The 16,762-nt window shown below is 41.3% G+C and overlaps 1 long non-coding RNA gene across 1 annotated transcript in view; it reads left to right on the top strand.

Annotated features, from left to right (window-relative positions):
* LOC309810526 overlaps positions 1–16,762 on the top strand; it is an 85,455-nt gene that overhangs the window by 19,754 nt on the left and 48,939 nt on the right. Inside the window, exon 3 of the long non-coding RNA XR_014295012.1 lies at positions 11,488–11,578. This is a non-coding gene — a long non-coding RNA (uncharacterized lncRNA). The remainder of the gene's footprint in view (positions 1–11,487; positions 11,579–16,762) is intronic.

The raw sequence follows: 16,762 nt of genomic DNA, 5'->3' as shown, positions 1-16,762 counted from the left end.
TCAAGATATTTTCAATAAAATATCATGAAAGATATCAAATAATAATTATTTTGCCAAACTAAAGTCCCTTGGGTTCTACTTTCTGCCTGAGCAGAAAGCTCATCTACCTCTTTCCTATACACAACTTTGCACAGGGTCATGAAGCCAAAGCCTTCCCATAAATGAAGGTACTAAGTCCCACTGGATGCAGTGATTCTCCAAGAAGATTGAGGGATTTAAATCAGTGGTCCAGATATCCTCGGACGTTGTTTCCTGGACTAAAACAGAAGTAAGATTTTGAAACCAAATAGCTTTGATGTTATAAAATGATCTCTTTCAGATCTTAATTATATTTTAAGGGGAATCATTAACTGAGAGAATGAAATAAATTCCATCTCATTAGCTAACGAAGGGCATTTTGCAGCAAGCAACAAAATTGAAACTTACATAACAAGTCAAAACAATGAGGATAACTTCAAATCAATTTATAAAATAAAACAATGTGAGAGGGAGAAGTCCTTGAAGTAGTGTCAGACCAAACTGATATTTAGAATCCACAAATTTTATACAGGGCATACATCAGCAGAGACATTGGGTATTTTCCTGTGTCCAGTCTCCATTTACATTTGAGTTGATTACAATGGAATGGATAGAGAAGGTCTTAATATCCTGCATAGATTATTAGAGCAAATGTAAGGTGACCTCAAATCAATTTCATTAGGTTACTTTATTCCTTCCCAAAACCAACCTGAAATAAGGCACAGTAGAAACGGGATTTGACAGGGGTGATTCTAAGTGTTGAAAGGGAGGTCAGTCACAATGGGGAAGGGGCAGGAAAGGAAGGACTTGGCAGCCAGACGGCATCATGGGAACAGTGGGTGCCGAGGGTCAGGAAGAAGGTAGGTAGTAAAGATTAGCTTCCTCCAAACCCTTCCTGGGGCTGGTTCCATATGGAATATTCCCAGATCTTCCTTCTGTTCCATACCCACCTGCCTCCCTTTCCTGAAGTTTAATTTGAGAGTTATTTCCTAGCAGTGCTTATATGAAGAATACGAGAAGAGCCCCACCACCACTTACCAAATTTCATCCTCAAGGTTAAACACTTAGTTGTACTTGGTTTTCTTTCCATTTTTCAAACTGAATTATAATTGATGCAAATTCTCCTCCATGTAGCAGGGAATGAAAGAAACAGCTATCAAGTATCTATTTCTAGGCCCTTTTCAACCCTGGCACTTGTTCAACCTATACCTTCCTAAGGTGACAAAGCCTGGAACTTAGTAAAACTAGCCACAGAAATCAGCGATCCCTTTCTTTCAATACCATCATTTCTAGAAACTACTGGAAATGGCAAACACAAGTACAGATTTTTTTCTCTCAGCTGGAAAACATACTAATAGATTTTAGATTTCCCAACCACTGCAAATAGGTGTGCCTACCCACAGTTTACACCAAAAAAGATTCTGAATAGATATGTCCTTTGAGCAGCCTTTGTCAAGGAATGATTCTCAACATTGAACCCCTAACTTTTTCTTCCAAACACAAAGAATTCCATGTAGATTCTCAGCTCAATGCTCTTAATGGCCTGGGACTAGTTTCTGCTCTAAGAATCTGCTTGGTCCTGTTGAGTCATGGTCTATCCCTAGATAGACCACAGGGGTATGTATACAGGTGCCCTCTTGCTTTGCTTAGAGAAGGAGGAGTTATAAGTTGGGAGTAGTCAGTAAGTGTCTGCCTCAGTCTTTGAGATTTCTCAGTGCATCTAGCTGTTCTGGCACTGACACTCACCTCATGGCCTCTTAGGTATGCCTAGTGCAGTCCTGGTACCCCAAACACTACAGTGTTGTGAAGTGACAAGCCAGAAAACTCAAAAATGGCTACAGCTGTTTTATCAACAAGAGATTGTCAATGGGTTGATGGAAAAGGATCTCCTTAAAATAATTCTTTACATATACGGAGCACTGGACAGTCCACAAATTATTTTCATAGGTTATATGACAGAATCCTCACAATAATCTTATGAGATGGGAAGATAATTTTATCTCCATTTTAAAAGGAGACAGAGACTCAGAAAAGCTAAATGACCTTTTTACAATTGTAGGGTTAATATGTCACAGAGCCAGAACTTGAACCCAAGACTCCAGATTCCAAGGCTGAGTGTGCTTTTCAAGGTGCCACAGTGCCTGTCATATCAGAAAACAAGAAAACCAAATCTGGAAGCCCAGCACATACCACCAGGGATGCTTGTAGACCAGATATGACACAGCACTACAGACCAGGAAGAACTCAGTGAAGCCAGAATACCACCATTAGCCCGTTGTCTAGATGTGGCTACTGAAGGATCACCTTTGGTTTATCAGTCTCCTTGGCATCCTAAGTGGTATGTCAGGGTTATCCAGTGAGGTCTAAAACAGCAAATCTCTGCCCTGGAAGTTTATAGAATCTTTTGTTGAGTGTTATTAAAATTCAGATTCACAGGCCTATTAAAACTCAGATTCCCAGACCTGGTCCTAGACCTACTAAATTAGAACCTCTAGGTATGCAGCCTGGGTAAATGTACTTTTTATAAAGCTCTAAAGGGACTGCTGATGCAAACTTAAGGCTGCAAAACCCTTTTCTTGAGCACAGTGAACTCAACATATCAATTACTCTCATAAAGCAACCATCAAATGAAGGGGGCTCGAGATTTACTGGATACGGTAGTAATAGGCTAAGTTATACGTTTTAATAAATTTTTTTCAGTTTTCATAGCCATAATTCTTCACATTTTTAAGAACTATGATTTTTTCTCTCTCTGAAAAGGCAGGTTGGGAGAGAGGACCATCCTCTTCCACCTTCTGTCATGCTTATCGTTGAGGCAAGGCTCATTAAAAAACAAATTCCCTGGCTTAGAAATAATGATAATAGGAATTTCTGCAATTGCAAGGAGGCAGAGTTGCCCTGAATGCCAGCCTGAAGCCCTGCAACTTGGTGTAGACAGCTTGCGGTGGGGGACAGTGAACAGGAGTCCGGGTCCAGAGGCAGCTCGGGAGAATGTGCCTCTGCCAGCAAATGCTCGTAGCCATCTGCATATCTAACACACCAAAGCCAGAGCGACAGAAGAACCCCTGTAACTAGCACTGACCCTCACGCAACCCCTACAGATAATTAGTTATGAAATGACTTTTAGACGTGCATCCGTCAGACTTTTCATCTACTCCTACTTATCACCTAAGAATGGACACTGCATCAAGTAACTGATCATGCCACCCTCTCTGTGTTGGCTGCTAAAAATTTTAAATCTAAATTGAGTGTACGCCTAGAGAAAATTTAAAAGTCCTTAGAACATTCATCAGTTGGTTCTGTTTACTAACCTCACTTCTAGCATCATCTTATCGTTCCACCTTTTAAAAAATATTTATTTATTTATTTATTTATTTTTGGCTGCATTGGGTCTTCATTGCCACACACAGGTTTTCTCTAGTTGCGGCGAGCAGGGACTACTCTTCGTTGAGGTGTGTGGGCTTCTCATTGCGGTGGCTTCTCTTGTTGCAGAGCGTGGGCTCTAGGCGCACAGGCTCAGTAGTTGTGGTACGCAGGCCCAGTAGTTGTGGTGCATGGGCTTAATTGCTCCGCAGCATGTGGGATCTTCCCGGACCAGGGCTCAAACCCATTACCCCTGAATTGGCAGCCAGATTCTTAACCACTGTACCACCAGGGAAGTCTCCCAACTTTTCTTTTAATCCACTTGCTTGACTCTCTTATATTTAATTGTATTTTATTTTGTTACATGCTATATATTTTTATAAGTTGCCCCACATCCTTTGGAGGAGCAAGGAAAGAGAAAGAAAAAAATTAGAAGGGAAGGGGAGAAAGTGGGAGAGAGTACTCTAGAGCAGCTGGAGCCCAATTCTCCCTCTTCACTAAGTGTTTTGTATTATTTACTTGTTACAGATGATATTCTTAAGAATATGGGTATCATATTACTTCAAGATATTCATAGTTCATTGCTGTGGTTTTCTAAAAATGTGTTTATCTGTTCTAGTAAATAAGACAAATAAGACTATTCTTACATTTCTCAGTTTAGAACTATAAAATAAGTGAAGCAAGGGATAATATTCATTTATTTCTGTAGCAAGTTCCCTACTAAGCACTTACCACACTACATTGTAATTACATATTAGTCTATCTCCCCTAAAAGATACGTCACGCCTGCCACAGTATCCTGGCACATGATAGTTGTACAGTAAATTTTTGTTGAATGTGTGAATATGATCAACGCAAAGTGTTATATATTTGAGGGTACAATCATGCCTAAAACTGGCCCTCAGCTCTCTGGAGTCTAGTCTCTAGACTGTGATAAACATATATTAATACAACATATAAACATATATATGCAAATGATTGTCCTATAAGGTAAGGTGTGATAAGTATGATTTAAGTGGCAGAGAAAATAAGTGTTATAGGAGTTCCAAGAGGGGAGAGCTTCCTTTTAGGGGAGCACTCAGGGGAAGACTGAGGGAAAAGGTGATTGTCACTAGCTGGAGGCAGCAGAGGACATGCATTTCAAGCAGAGAAACCCCACAGGAACAAAGGAAAAGTGGGAAAAAGCAAATGTGTTCAGGAGACAAGGTGACTAAAAAAGTGAGTTGAAACTGAAGGATTATGGGAAATAGTGATTGGTGTGAAAGAAAGAGTTCAATATTTCCCAATATCTATCAACCCCTTCTACCTTAACAACAGAACTCTGATTTTAGCTGGTCCCCTCTTGCTGCCTCACTAAGAGATTCCATTCCCATCCTTTCTAGAAGTTAGGTGTCTCCATACAACTATGTTTTGACCGATGGAGTGTTACCTGAAGTGTCGTGTGGGACTTCCAACATGGCTCTATAAAACCTACAGGGGTGCACCCTTCTCTTCTTCATTATGTACCTAACACTCATTTGTGTAGACTGAAACCTTAGCAGTCATCTTGGACCATGAGGATGAAATACATAACCTAAGGTTGGTGAGCCCTTGAAGAAGCCTTGGTCCCTGAGGAGTTCATAGGGCCACATACCAAGCCTGCACTACCTACTACTTGTTTTTTTTGTTTTGTTTTGTTTTTTATTTATTTATTTTTGGCTGTGTTGGGTCTTCGTTTCTGTGCGAGGGCTTTCTCTAGTTGTGGCAAGCGGGGGCCACTCTTCATTGCGGTACGTGGGCCTCTCACTGTCGCGGCCTCTCTTGTTAAGGAGCACAGGCTCCAGACGCGCAGGCCCAGCAGCCATGGCTCACAGGCCCAGCCGCTCCACAGCATGTGGGATCTTCCCAGACCAGGGCTCGAACCCGTGTCCCCTGCATCGGCAGGTGGACTCCCAACCACTGCGCCACCAGGGAAGCCCACCTACTACTTGTTTTGTTTTAAAAAAGAACTAATTTCTATAATACTCAAGACTTTCATATCAGATTTTAATGTTATGTGAAGCAAAACCTAATCCAAACGGATATATTAAAAGAAATATATGTAAGCACAACATACACACACACAACCACACAAAACAAAAAATATAACCCTACTCCCTTGAATTGTTCAGCCAATTTTTCCACTTGTAACTTTTTGACTTTCCTAAACCCGGATGACACAGCTCTGCTACCTTTAAGTAATGTTTACCACCAACCTAGCCCCTGAGAAATCATCCTCAATAGCAACCTCGAAAGCAATTTTCCAGCATCTGATTTTGGTGTAAATCATTAAGATTTTTGCTTTGGCATGCCACAGTTACAAGTAGGCAGGGCTGCAGCATGGAATTAATCAAGGCATTGTAACCAGGTCAGCTTCAAAGGACTTCTTAGTTTCCGCAGGAGATGATGGCAAGGACAGGGGAAGGAGTGCCACTAAAACTTAACTGACAAGGCAAAGAGCTGCTTGTTATCCCTAAGCAGGTATAATAAATACCAAAATCATGTGACTCCTGGATTAAAGGGCACAGTTGTGCAGCAAGATGAAATTCATATATTTATTTGCAAAGCAAAATCTGGAGTCTTCTGAATAAGTACAGGAAGGAAGGTTCTGTGGTAGGAGCTCCATGTAGTATTAAAAAGGAACACAGGGTGTGCAGGAGTAGACGGAATGGAGTTTGGGAAAGGGTGGTGCTGATGAGGAACAGGAGCCACGTGATGACAGTAATTAACCAGAAAGAGAGGAGATTGGCTGATCCTGTCTGATTAATCAGCCAGCTGCCCCCTTCCCCAGAGACCTGAGTGGCCCCAGAAGTTATGTCAACATTTGCCAGTGACTTGGAAAGTCCCCCTCCTACTGACTGAGCACATTGCCAACTCAGTCCATGCGGAATGTGGAGGTTTCTTATCCGCTACCTCCATCATCAGAAAGCTCAAGACAAAACCCATACTTTTATTACAGTTTATTTATTTATTTATTTGGCTGCATTGGGTCTTCATTGCTGCGTGCGGGCTTTCTCTAGTTGCGGCGAGCAGGGGCTACTCTCCCTTGCGGTGCACAGGCTTCTTTTGTTGTGGAGCACGGGCTCTAGGCTTCAGTAGTTGTGGCACACAGGCTCAGTAGTTGTGGTTCACGGTCTCTGGAGCACAGGCTCAGCAGTTGTGGCACTCGGACCTAGTTGATCCACGGCATGTGGGATCTTCCCGGACCAGGGCTCGAACTCGTGTCCCCTGTATTGGCAGGCGGATTCTTAACCCCTGCACCACCAGGGAAGTCCCTACAGTTTAAAAGCATTTCCACATATAACTTTTGATGCTAACAACAATTCCAGCGAGGAACTGAGTCCCAAAGAGTTTCACTTCATTCACAACCACTATTGAGTGATTCATGTTTTGCAGGTCTGCTCTAGGTAGTGCTGGAGGTGCCGATGGAAAGGAAGAGGGAAGGAAGGGAGGGAGAGAGGGAGAGAGGAGCCTTCGTGAGCAGTGGCAGAAGCCAAAGAGTACAAGGTACACTTGAGAAGAGGTGTTTGGTTTGGATGTGGATCCATTACCTAGAGAAGGAGGAGGTCAGGATGGAAAGGTATTGAGGCCCAGATTGTGGAGGACTGACTCAAAGGCCAGGCAGAGACCTGTGTTTTGATTCCATGGTCAATGTGAAGTCAGTGATGAGTATATATGTGCAGGCTAATTGCATGCCTTCAGAACTGGCTTTAGGGAAACTAATCGGAACATGATGTGTGAGTTGTACACAAGTGGAAAAGCCTGAGACCAGGAAGACACTTTGGGGAAAGGTTTATGGGGTAACAAATAAAAGTTTCTCTGTTACACACTATATACCCATGGTTTCCTTTATGACCAAAGCAATTCCTAAGCTGAGGTTTCCTTTACTTTTTGATGCTCCTACATGCAGAGGCTAAGCAAAGCCTGAGCATTTGAGAAGCCCATGGGTACATCTGTTAAGGGACCCTACTCTTTCTCCAGCAGCTGCCAGGCATCACCACAAAACAAATAAGTGTGACTGTTGACAGAAAGCAATAACCCTTCCTCAGCTGTTGAATAAATTGCCTATTAGCAGTCCCACACCATAATTCATGTCAGATTATGCAGATTCAGCCCTTATGAATGAGTGGGAAAATCTTATCATTAAATGAAGTTCTATACCAAATCCCTAAGCATTTTCTTGTTATTTCCTAAAGCTGTTCCTCCTTCCGGCTCATCCCTGAACTTTCTTTTCTGAGAGCCGGCAGAATCAAAGATAAGCAAAAAGTCCATACTCTCTGTATACCGTTCCTCTGGGGAAGAGCCTCTTGGGTCCTTGGGATTTATATTTTAGAACCATAATTTAAATGCAGAGTTTTAACTCCCATATTGGGCAGCCAAGAAGGAGGTTTCTGACTTGATTAAAATACCGATGCATACATTTTATACTTAATGGTTTCTTTCTACAGTGGGGTGGTATTGAAGAGATGTTTTTAATGAACTTGTGGGACATGATTGAGGTCTCCAAGAAAGTTTGTTTTCATAGATCAGTTTTCTAAGTCTTAAAGGAACAGAGGCTTGCTACTTTTTCAACACTATTTTTAACCACATCTCTTACCAGTGTAAACCCGTAAACTGATGGGACATATTACTACTTGGTCTAGTTGGGGGGACAAGGGAAAAAGCTAAGAGACGGGAGATGAAATGTAGAATGAGCAGTCAGGCTGACTGGCATTCTACAGTTTGGGGTGGGAAGATGTCTTAAGTATTTTGAGCCTCAATTTCATCATTTATAAAGGGGGGAGTGGTTACTATGATGAAATGAGACAGCAATTGGACAGCACCTGAAACACAGACGTCACACAGTAGACATTAGTGCCTCACTCCTGCACCGAGGGCATCTGGTTTGCCACTTTATGAACTTGTGTAAATCACTTCATCACTCTGGTCCTCAATTTCCTCTCTTATAAAAATAAGAAAGTTTAGATTAGGTGATCTCCTAGGCTGCTTCTAGTTCTAAAAAGAATGACTGACTCTAAGCATCACAACAACTAACCAATAAGGATACAAACACTGTAAGTGGTAGGCAAGCAGTGATAAGTAGTTCAGTATACGAGAAAATATGTATATAACAAATAGTATGAGAAGTGTGAAAGAGGGGGGGAAAGAAAGCAGAAATTATCTATTCCTTATTTTCTTCTCCTAGCTGCACATAGGCCATCACTTCAAGGAAAAGAAAGGAGGATGTCATGGGGGAGATGGTGATAAACAGAAAAAGTCAAGAAGGGATTAAAACAGAAGATATACAATATATAACTTAAATACCATATAAGATATACCATATAAAGCAGAAGATATAGAAAAATTCTATATTAGAGACAGCAGACCCTCTTAATAGCCGTCCCAAAAGGTGAACATCTTCCCTTCTCTTTCACACTTAAAGCTCTTATAGTCATGAAGACCACCTCGGGATTTGAGTACAAACAACTCTCAAATGCAGTTCTAATTCTCTTAGATCTTGTTGACAATGACTAGGCAATCTAGTAGACCAAGAGAATGAATATCAGTTGTGTTCCCCAGCTGCCAAAAGGAGACCATTAGTGAAAAATGTTTTAAATCATAAGGACCATCCATCCCCACTCCTTAGGAAGCAGTAGGTCTTACTTCACTATGCACAGCAGTGTTCTTGGGAATTCAGCAAGAGTCAAGCTTCAACCACCGGGAGCAAAAGACATGGGGTTATTCCTCAAGAAAGTTCACCTAGAGGGGTGGGATAGGGAGGGTGAGAGGGAGGGAGATGCAAGAGGGAAGAGATATGGGAACATATGTATATGTATAACTGATTCACTTTGTTATAAAGCAGAAACTAACACACCATTGTAAAGCAATTATACTCTAATAAAGATGTAAAAAATTTTTTTTAATAAATAATAAATAAATAAAAACACAGCTCTCCACAAAAAGAAAAAAAAAAAAAGAAAGAAAGTTCACCAGCCATTCCTGGCATTTCATCACTCTGTTACAGACAATTAATAAAGGAACATGTTGGTTATACTGAACTCAAGTATAATAAGCATACTAATGCCAATTAACCAGAGGAAGCAGAAGGTACTCTTACCTTTAACCCCACTAGGAAAAACCATGTTGATAATGGGCTTTGAGATCTTAAGCCAAAAAATGATATGAACTGGGTGGCTTGAAAAAAATCCCTAAAAATTACATTTCTGGCAATACTACTTGCTAGATACTTTGTAATAACCTTTCTCTACCTCCTACTGACATTTTCATACCTCTCTCTCCTAAGTGGATTAGTCAGTGGTGCTTTGTTTGTTTTAGTTTTAGGTATGTTTTGCATGCCGCCTGCTGCTTCTGGTTTTGCCTTTTGCCATTTGTGAGCATGAATTCTTTGCAGTGAAACTTGTGTCTGTAATCCCGCCTCTGACCTCAAACTGATCCTGCTATGGTCCTCCCCCTGCAGAACCAGGCTTTCCACAGTTCTCCCTCTGGTAGGACTGGAGCCGAAGGATTTTCATCAGACTGCACTTCACCACATGGAGAGGCTTGGCATTAACACATTAGGGCACTGTTTCAGAGAGTCGGCAATGTCAAAGCTAGATTCCTAATAATATTAAGGACTTTTTCACTGTTGATATTTGCAAAAGCAATAGTGGATGAGACTGCTGCTTAGTATAATACAAAGGAAGGCCATGGTGCCAAGTACACACAAAGCCCTTCTGTTACATCCAGGAGTGCCATGCTGTCTCAAGGAAAAGCACTTGTGTAAATGTTTGAGTTGTGAGCTGAAATAGCTGCTTTTTCCATGGAACATCATTTTGACTTGGAACAATGGAGAGATAAACTATAGTTACTCAGACATGGCAGATACTTTCTTAAAAATGAACAAAGGGAATCTATCACTTCAAGGAAAATGATTGACAGTGTTTGTTGCCAATAATAACATTTGAGCTCTCAGGCAAAAATTAGAATTTCAGAAGACTTGAATCCACTACCTGAGCTGGACATGTCCCAATTCTTAAAGATTATTTTGGTAAAATCAGTGGTGATATTAATGAATATGATTTTCTATATTATATAATTAAATGTCCAGATATTTGGAAGATCAATATAATTCTGTGAATCAATTTTTTCCAAATCACGAATGCACAGTGTTATAAAATCATGCATGTGTAAAAGATCCATTCAAAGTGCAAGACAGACCAATAGATTTTAATGTAATAGAGTAGGAAAGTTTATTAATGTGGTTTCAGATTCCACATAGCAAATAACCTTTAAGGAAGTACAACTTGTCAAGTTTTGGCATCGTATCAGAGAAAAATATCCACAATCATCTGAAAAAACTCTGAACATACTTCTCTCGTTTTCAACGACATATCAGTGTGAGGCCAGATTTTCTTCCTGTATATTGATTAAAACACAATCTCAGCAGATTGAATGTAGAGCCTGTGCCCTGTCCAGTGCAGCCTCAACAGCTGGTTAGATCCCTAGCTTGTGGATCTCCCAGTCTCCCCGTAGGGACCCCTTCACTCGAGTTTGCTGTAAAGGCTCTCTGTATCCCTTACTTTCCATTGACCATTTAATCATCCAGCAACACTGGGTGTTAAATACTATCACTATTGCCATTAACCTGAAACAAGGTGATTCCCATTAATCTGGCTGCTAAGTAGCAGCAGAGGCTGAAACCAAGGTGGGCCAGCTCAGAATCCAGCCTCCCACCTACTACACTTCACTGCTTCTGTGACAGAACCCTCTCCAGGTGAGGGATATGCTGTATCTTCAATTCAGAGCTTAAACCATCTTCTCCAAACCAGCTGAAAAGACCTCTTGCCTCTTTATTGATTTCTTGAAACTAAGACTTTTCCTTCTAATTTTGCCTCTAAACGAAAATACGAGCTGCTATGGGCTGAATTGTGTTCCCCCAAATTCATATGTTGAAGCCCAAGCCCTCAATTTGGAGGCTGGGCCTTTGGGAGATAATTAGTTTCAAATGAGGGCGTGAGGGTGGGGATTTCACGATGGGATTAGTGCCTCTATAAAAGACAGCATAGAGCGTGCTTCCTCTCTCTCCCCTCATTCCTCACTCGCCTGCAGTGAAGAAAGACCATCTGCAACACAAAGGGGAAGCCTCACCAGACACTGACACTGCTGGCTCCCTGACCTTGGACTTCTAGTCTCCAGAACAGTAAGATATAATTCTTTTTTAAATATGTGGTCTTAATTAATTATTTATTTATTTATTTTTTGGCTGTGTTGGGTCTTCGTTTCTGTGCGAGGGCTTTCTCTAGTTGCGGCGGGGGCCACTCTTTATCACGGTACGCGGGCCTTTCACTATCGCGGCCTCTCTTGTTGCGGAGTACAGGCTCCAGATGTGCAGGCTCAGTAGTTGTGGCTCACGGGCCTAGTTGCTCCGCGGCATGTGGGATCTTCCCAGACCAGGGCTCGAACCCGTGTCCCCTGCCTTGGCAGGCAGATTCTCAACCACTGCGCCACCAGGGAAGCCCAGTAAGATATAATTTCTTGTTGTTTAAGCCACCTAGTCTGTGACATTTTGTTATGGCAGCCTGAGCGGCCTAACACATGAGCACATAACTTTTTAAAAAATTAATTCTCCAATTTCACTTGACCTGCAGTTAAGGTGCCTTCTGGTTCAGTTTTTCTCAGTAACACATGACTAACCAGTGCTGTCCTGAAAATGAATAAGCTGATAGAGGACTATGTCGTGGTAGACTGGCCATCCTTCCCCAGTAGGTCTCCAGGCTCTGGAAGATCCACATCCTTGTTTCTAATCACAGAAAGCCAGAAGAGATTTGCCCTTGGAGTTCTTACCCACATATGACATTCCTGCTACCTTTAACCTTTCTGTTTTTTTAAACTTCACATTCTCCTAAACTTCTTGTGAAACATGTAATGATATTTAATTTTAATTGCACGCTACAATGGATTTTGCTGATTAGAATTGGAGGCTTCTTGATGCAGTACCTTAATCCTCTTTAAAAACAGTTCCTGGGGCTCTCTGCAGCTGTAAATTATAAAAACAAAAGCAGGATTAAAAAATACACATGTGTGGTGAATAATTATTTAAAATGCAACACATCGGGTTTAAAAAGTATGTAATAAGAATGTATCCTTGGGATAAATGAGGCATTAGAGGTATAACTCTTGATTATTGGTTGCTCTTCTCTGGTTTTATAATGTAGTAATAATAAAAATCACTCCAATGGGAAAAATTAACCCATATCTTTCTCTTCTTGAGCCCAGAGATAGAGACAGTTAACAAACCTGAGGAACCCTTCTGCTTCTGTTACAATAGTCACCATCTTCATTATCCCCATGATTCCTCCATTACCTGCACTCAGAGAACATTGTCTTTTCTTTCAGACACAACTAAATTTATAACCACACGTGTAATTATTTGCCACTAGACTGTAAGCTTTATGAGAGCAGGTCCTATGTTTATTTTTTTCACATCATACTCCTAGCTTAGGGTGATGTATAATTCCAGGTTGCTTGGGACTGTCCCAGTTTTAGCACTAAAGGTCCTGCATCCCAGGAAATGCCTAGGGTGCAGGCAAACCAGGATAGTTGATCCCCACCCTCTAGCACCCACTTCAATAAACAGTTTTTGAATGAGGGAACAGCCATAGGAGTAGCAAATGTCATGCCTAAAAGAAATAACATGTATGAAGGATAGAATGGGGTTGTTGTTAAGAACATGACTGTGGAGCTGGATAGCCTGGGTTCAGCTCCAAGCTCTGCCACTTAGCATCTATGTGAACTTGACCTTGGGTTACTTCTCTGTGCTGCAGTCTCCTCATCTGTAAAACGGGAAACTAATCGTACCAACCACAAAGGGCTGTTTGAAAATCAAGTTTGTTAATACATGTAAAGCATTTAGAATGGTGCCCACTGCGTGTTATTAAAAATCATGAAAACTTCTAACATAGTACTTGGGCCCGTAGATGTCAGAGCTTACTTAAATTAGTATGGGCAGGAAAAATCCTAAGCCAAACTGTGAACTAAGTGAGATTGTTCTTCAATTTCTTTGACTTTTTTCTAGGCTTGTCAAAACACAGATTGGATGCCTCCCTCCTGAGCTAACTGGGCCCCCGCTGTGGTGCACTCTCCCTTTCCTCTCTAACAGCGTACCACATGCTCTGGACTCATCCCTTCTTTCTCATCAACCTGCACTCTGTATCTATCACTGCCTTTGTCCTTTTATGGAACTGAGTTGTTGGTGGCTGATGAATTGATTTGTGCTGAAATGCCACCTCCCCATCTTACCTCATGTCCTACCCACAGGGATTTAATTTTCAAAAAGAGCTCCTAGAAACCTTATCTTTAATCTAGGGGAACTAATCTCTAATGACTGGGATTTGAGGCTATGTGGGAGGGGAAGGGAGAGTTTGGGTACAGGGTCGTTTCAATGGCATCTTGCAAATCACTGTGAGGATAACTGCCTGCTCCATGGAGAACTAATTTGGCTGGATGCTCTCTCTGAAAATTCTTACTTTGAGACACACATTCATCACTGGCTATCTAATATGTTCTGATGCTGATTATGTTGGAAAGTTGCAAACAGATGAAGACATTTCTTACACTTGAGTAGAGATGCAAGGAAAAGTCTGAAGAGATCATTTGGACAGAATAGAAGCTGTCACCAACCACCCATTTATTAGGGTGAATTTCTGGAGGCAGGCAATGCCTCGAGATGATTGAGGATGAAGCTCAGGATGAGTGAAGAACACCTCCACTTTGACCTTCATCTTTACCTGGGAAAGGAGTCTTAGACATACCCAGCCAAACACAATTGTGAAGTGACCAGAGATTAATTTATAATTTCCTTCCATTGCTAACTCCCTCTCCTGTTATAACCTGGTCTCAGACATTAGATGCCAGCTAAACCCACCCTGATGATCGTTGTAAGTCTGTCTTCCTATATAGTAACCCATTCTTCCGACTCCCCTCTCATCAAAACTTACCTGTTCCATGTCTCATTTCCTCAGAACTTCATTCCAAAGCAAATGTAATAGAGTAAGTTGCACCAAGAGCTGATGGGTTTTGGTCACCATGTGACGCCTCCCATTCGTATCCCTGTAGTGCCTTAACCTGAAGGCGTATCTCAAGCATAACAGATTTCAGGTAGAATAACAGGCACATAGAGGAAATCCTTAATTAAGAGTGTGCATGTTGTACCCCAAAACACACTCTATAGTTTTCCATTGTAATTAGTTAAGGTAGAATTGAGGGCAATAGTCTCTTTCTATGGCAAGATTTTCACAAAATTCTGATCTTACTTTGCATTTAATGAGTGCTTAAAGATAAGGCATCTTTAGCTTGGAATTTTAATTTTACAAAAAAGAAACATGTTTAACAGCTCAAGTTGACACTTCGTGACTGCCTACTGCCCTTCTAATGCTCCTTGTTTAAGAAAATCAATGCCAACCATAACAGCCCTGAGTACTCCAGGGACAAGACTCCTACCTCCTTCCTCAATAAGCCTAGACAGGCCCTGACCAAGACTACGAAAACCAAAGGTTAATGAATAAGGAATTGTCTAGAAGCTCTGAAGTTCAAGGTTATCCATGGGAACTTCAACAATAACATCGCTGGTTAACACGCAGCAACCAGTAATCAACAAACTTTAATCAGAAAATGCCTCTGGAATACAGCTGGTTATTTGGGTTGTAATATAAACTCCTTTTCCTTTATTCAGTTTTCCAGAGTATGGAAAACCAAGGTGTGGTGTCTGGTCCAGACGAGTGGTGTGAATTCTCTCATATATGATGTCATCTGGGGGGCTTTGACTTATTCTCCTGACAAAATATTTTCCTTTCCCAACCGTCACAGAAGCTGGAATTTTTATTCACTTTTCCCCCTAAGGCTGAATCTCTCTACAATTCTCTGAGTACCACAGAAGTGGTAGCACTTTAACACAATATCTATCATTAGCACTTTTTTATTGCTACGGAAGATGGAATGAAAAGAGGAGCATAGTATTCTGATATGGAAGATCTATTGAATAAATGAGTAAATGAAGTAAGTACTTAAACTGATGTATTGGAGACTTCCCAATAAAAGCGGATTTATGTACAAGTAGGATGGGCTGACTTGTGTCCTCCACAATATGCATATATTGGAGTCCCAACCCCTATTAACTTAGAATGTAACTGTATTTGGAAATAGGATCTTTAAACAGGTCATTAGGTGAGGTCATATGGGTGGCTTCTAATCCATGTGACTGTATTTGGAGAGAGGGCCTTTCAAAGAAGTGATAAAGATACAGTGAGGCCAATCGGATTGGGCCCTTTCAAGAAGAGGAAGAAACACCAGGGATGCATGTAAATAAGAGAAAAGGCTGTATAAGGACACAGCGAGAATGCTGCTGTCAGCAAGGCAAGGAGAGAGGCCTCGGGAGAAAACGAACCTGCCAACACATGGATCATGGACTGCCAGCCTCCAGAAATGTGAGAAAATAAATCTCTGTCATTTAAGCTACCTAGTATGGTATCTTGTTATGGCAGCCCGAGCAGACTAATCCAACAAGGATCCCACTTATATGTGAAATGATACTGCATTTGCCTTCTTCCGAAATTACAGATAACCGTGTGTGTTGGGTTCAGGGGAGTAACTCAGTACCCGGTAGTGCTAACTCATAGTGAGCCTCCAGTTGCCTAAATGATATGATAGAGGAACAAATAAGTAAACAAGCTACTGGTATCAAGCATATTTAAAGTGTTGCCTGCCTGAAAGTTAAGTAGTGAAGGAGAGCAGGAAATACAAGTTTTTCTTTTGCTGGTTGTTTGCTATTCCTCATTATTAATGTTATAAATGTAGGGGAGGAAACATAATTTTCCCTCTGCCTTCTAGGTTCTTGGCTGAGACACCCCTGTAATACAGAATAACAGGAGGAAAAAGTTTAATATGTATTCCTCCTGTACACATAGGAGAGACCCAGCAAAACGGAGTACTGAATAACTCCCTGAAATGGCCCAAGCTACCATCTTAAATACCATGTCCAGCTAAAGACAAAGAGAGGCGCAGTTATGGGAGGTGACCAGGAAAAGCACAGGAGATAAGGGTAAGGTGGTCATGCAGATTTGTCTTCAATAGGTACCTTCTCCATTGAAAAGTTTCATGTTGTTTTAGTCATCCTTCTCTTTTTGTACAGAGAGGACACCCTTACAAATGGAGGTTTCCCTTATAATGTAAATGTCTTTTACAAAAGGGTAACTTTTACTCGGGTTTTCAGAATTTCTCCTGTGTCTGTGTCTCCTGTGTCAGCTCAAGATAATCCTTATGCCAAGGAGGCATATTTTGGGGGCTCATCTCCCCTTCACATGGTTGACTAGCTTTCAGCCACCTTGCT

The sequence above is a fragment of the Mesoplodon mirus genome (genome assembly GCF_964341445.2).
Source record: "Mesoplodon mirus genome assembly, chromosome: 9".
Lineage (NCBI taxonomy): Eukaryota > Metazoa > Chordata > Mammalia > Artiodactyla > Ziphiidae > Mesoplodon > Mesoplodon mirus.
The sequence above is the reverse complement of the archived record's forward strand: the minus strand, read 5'-3'. Positions and strand labels throughout refer to the sequence as shown.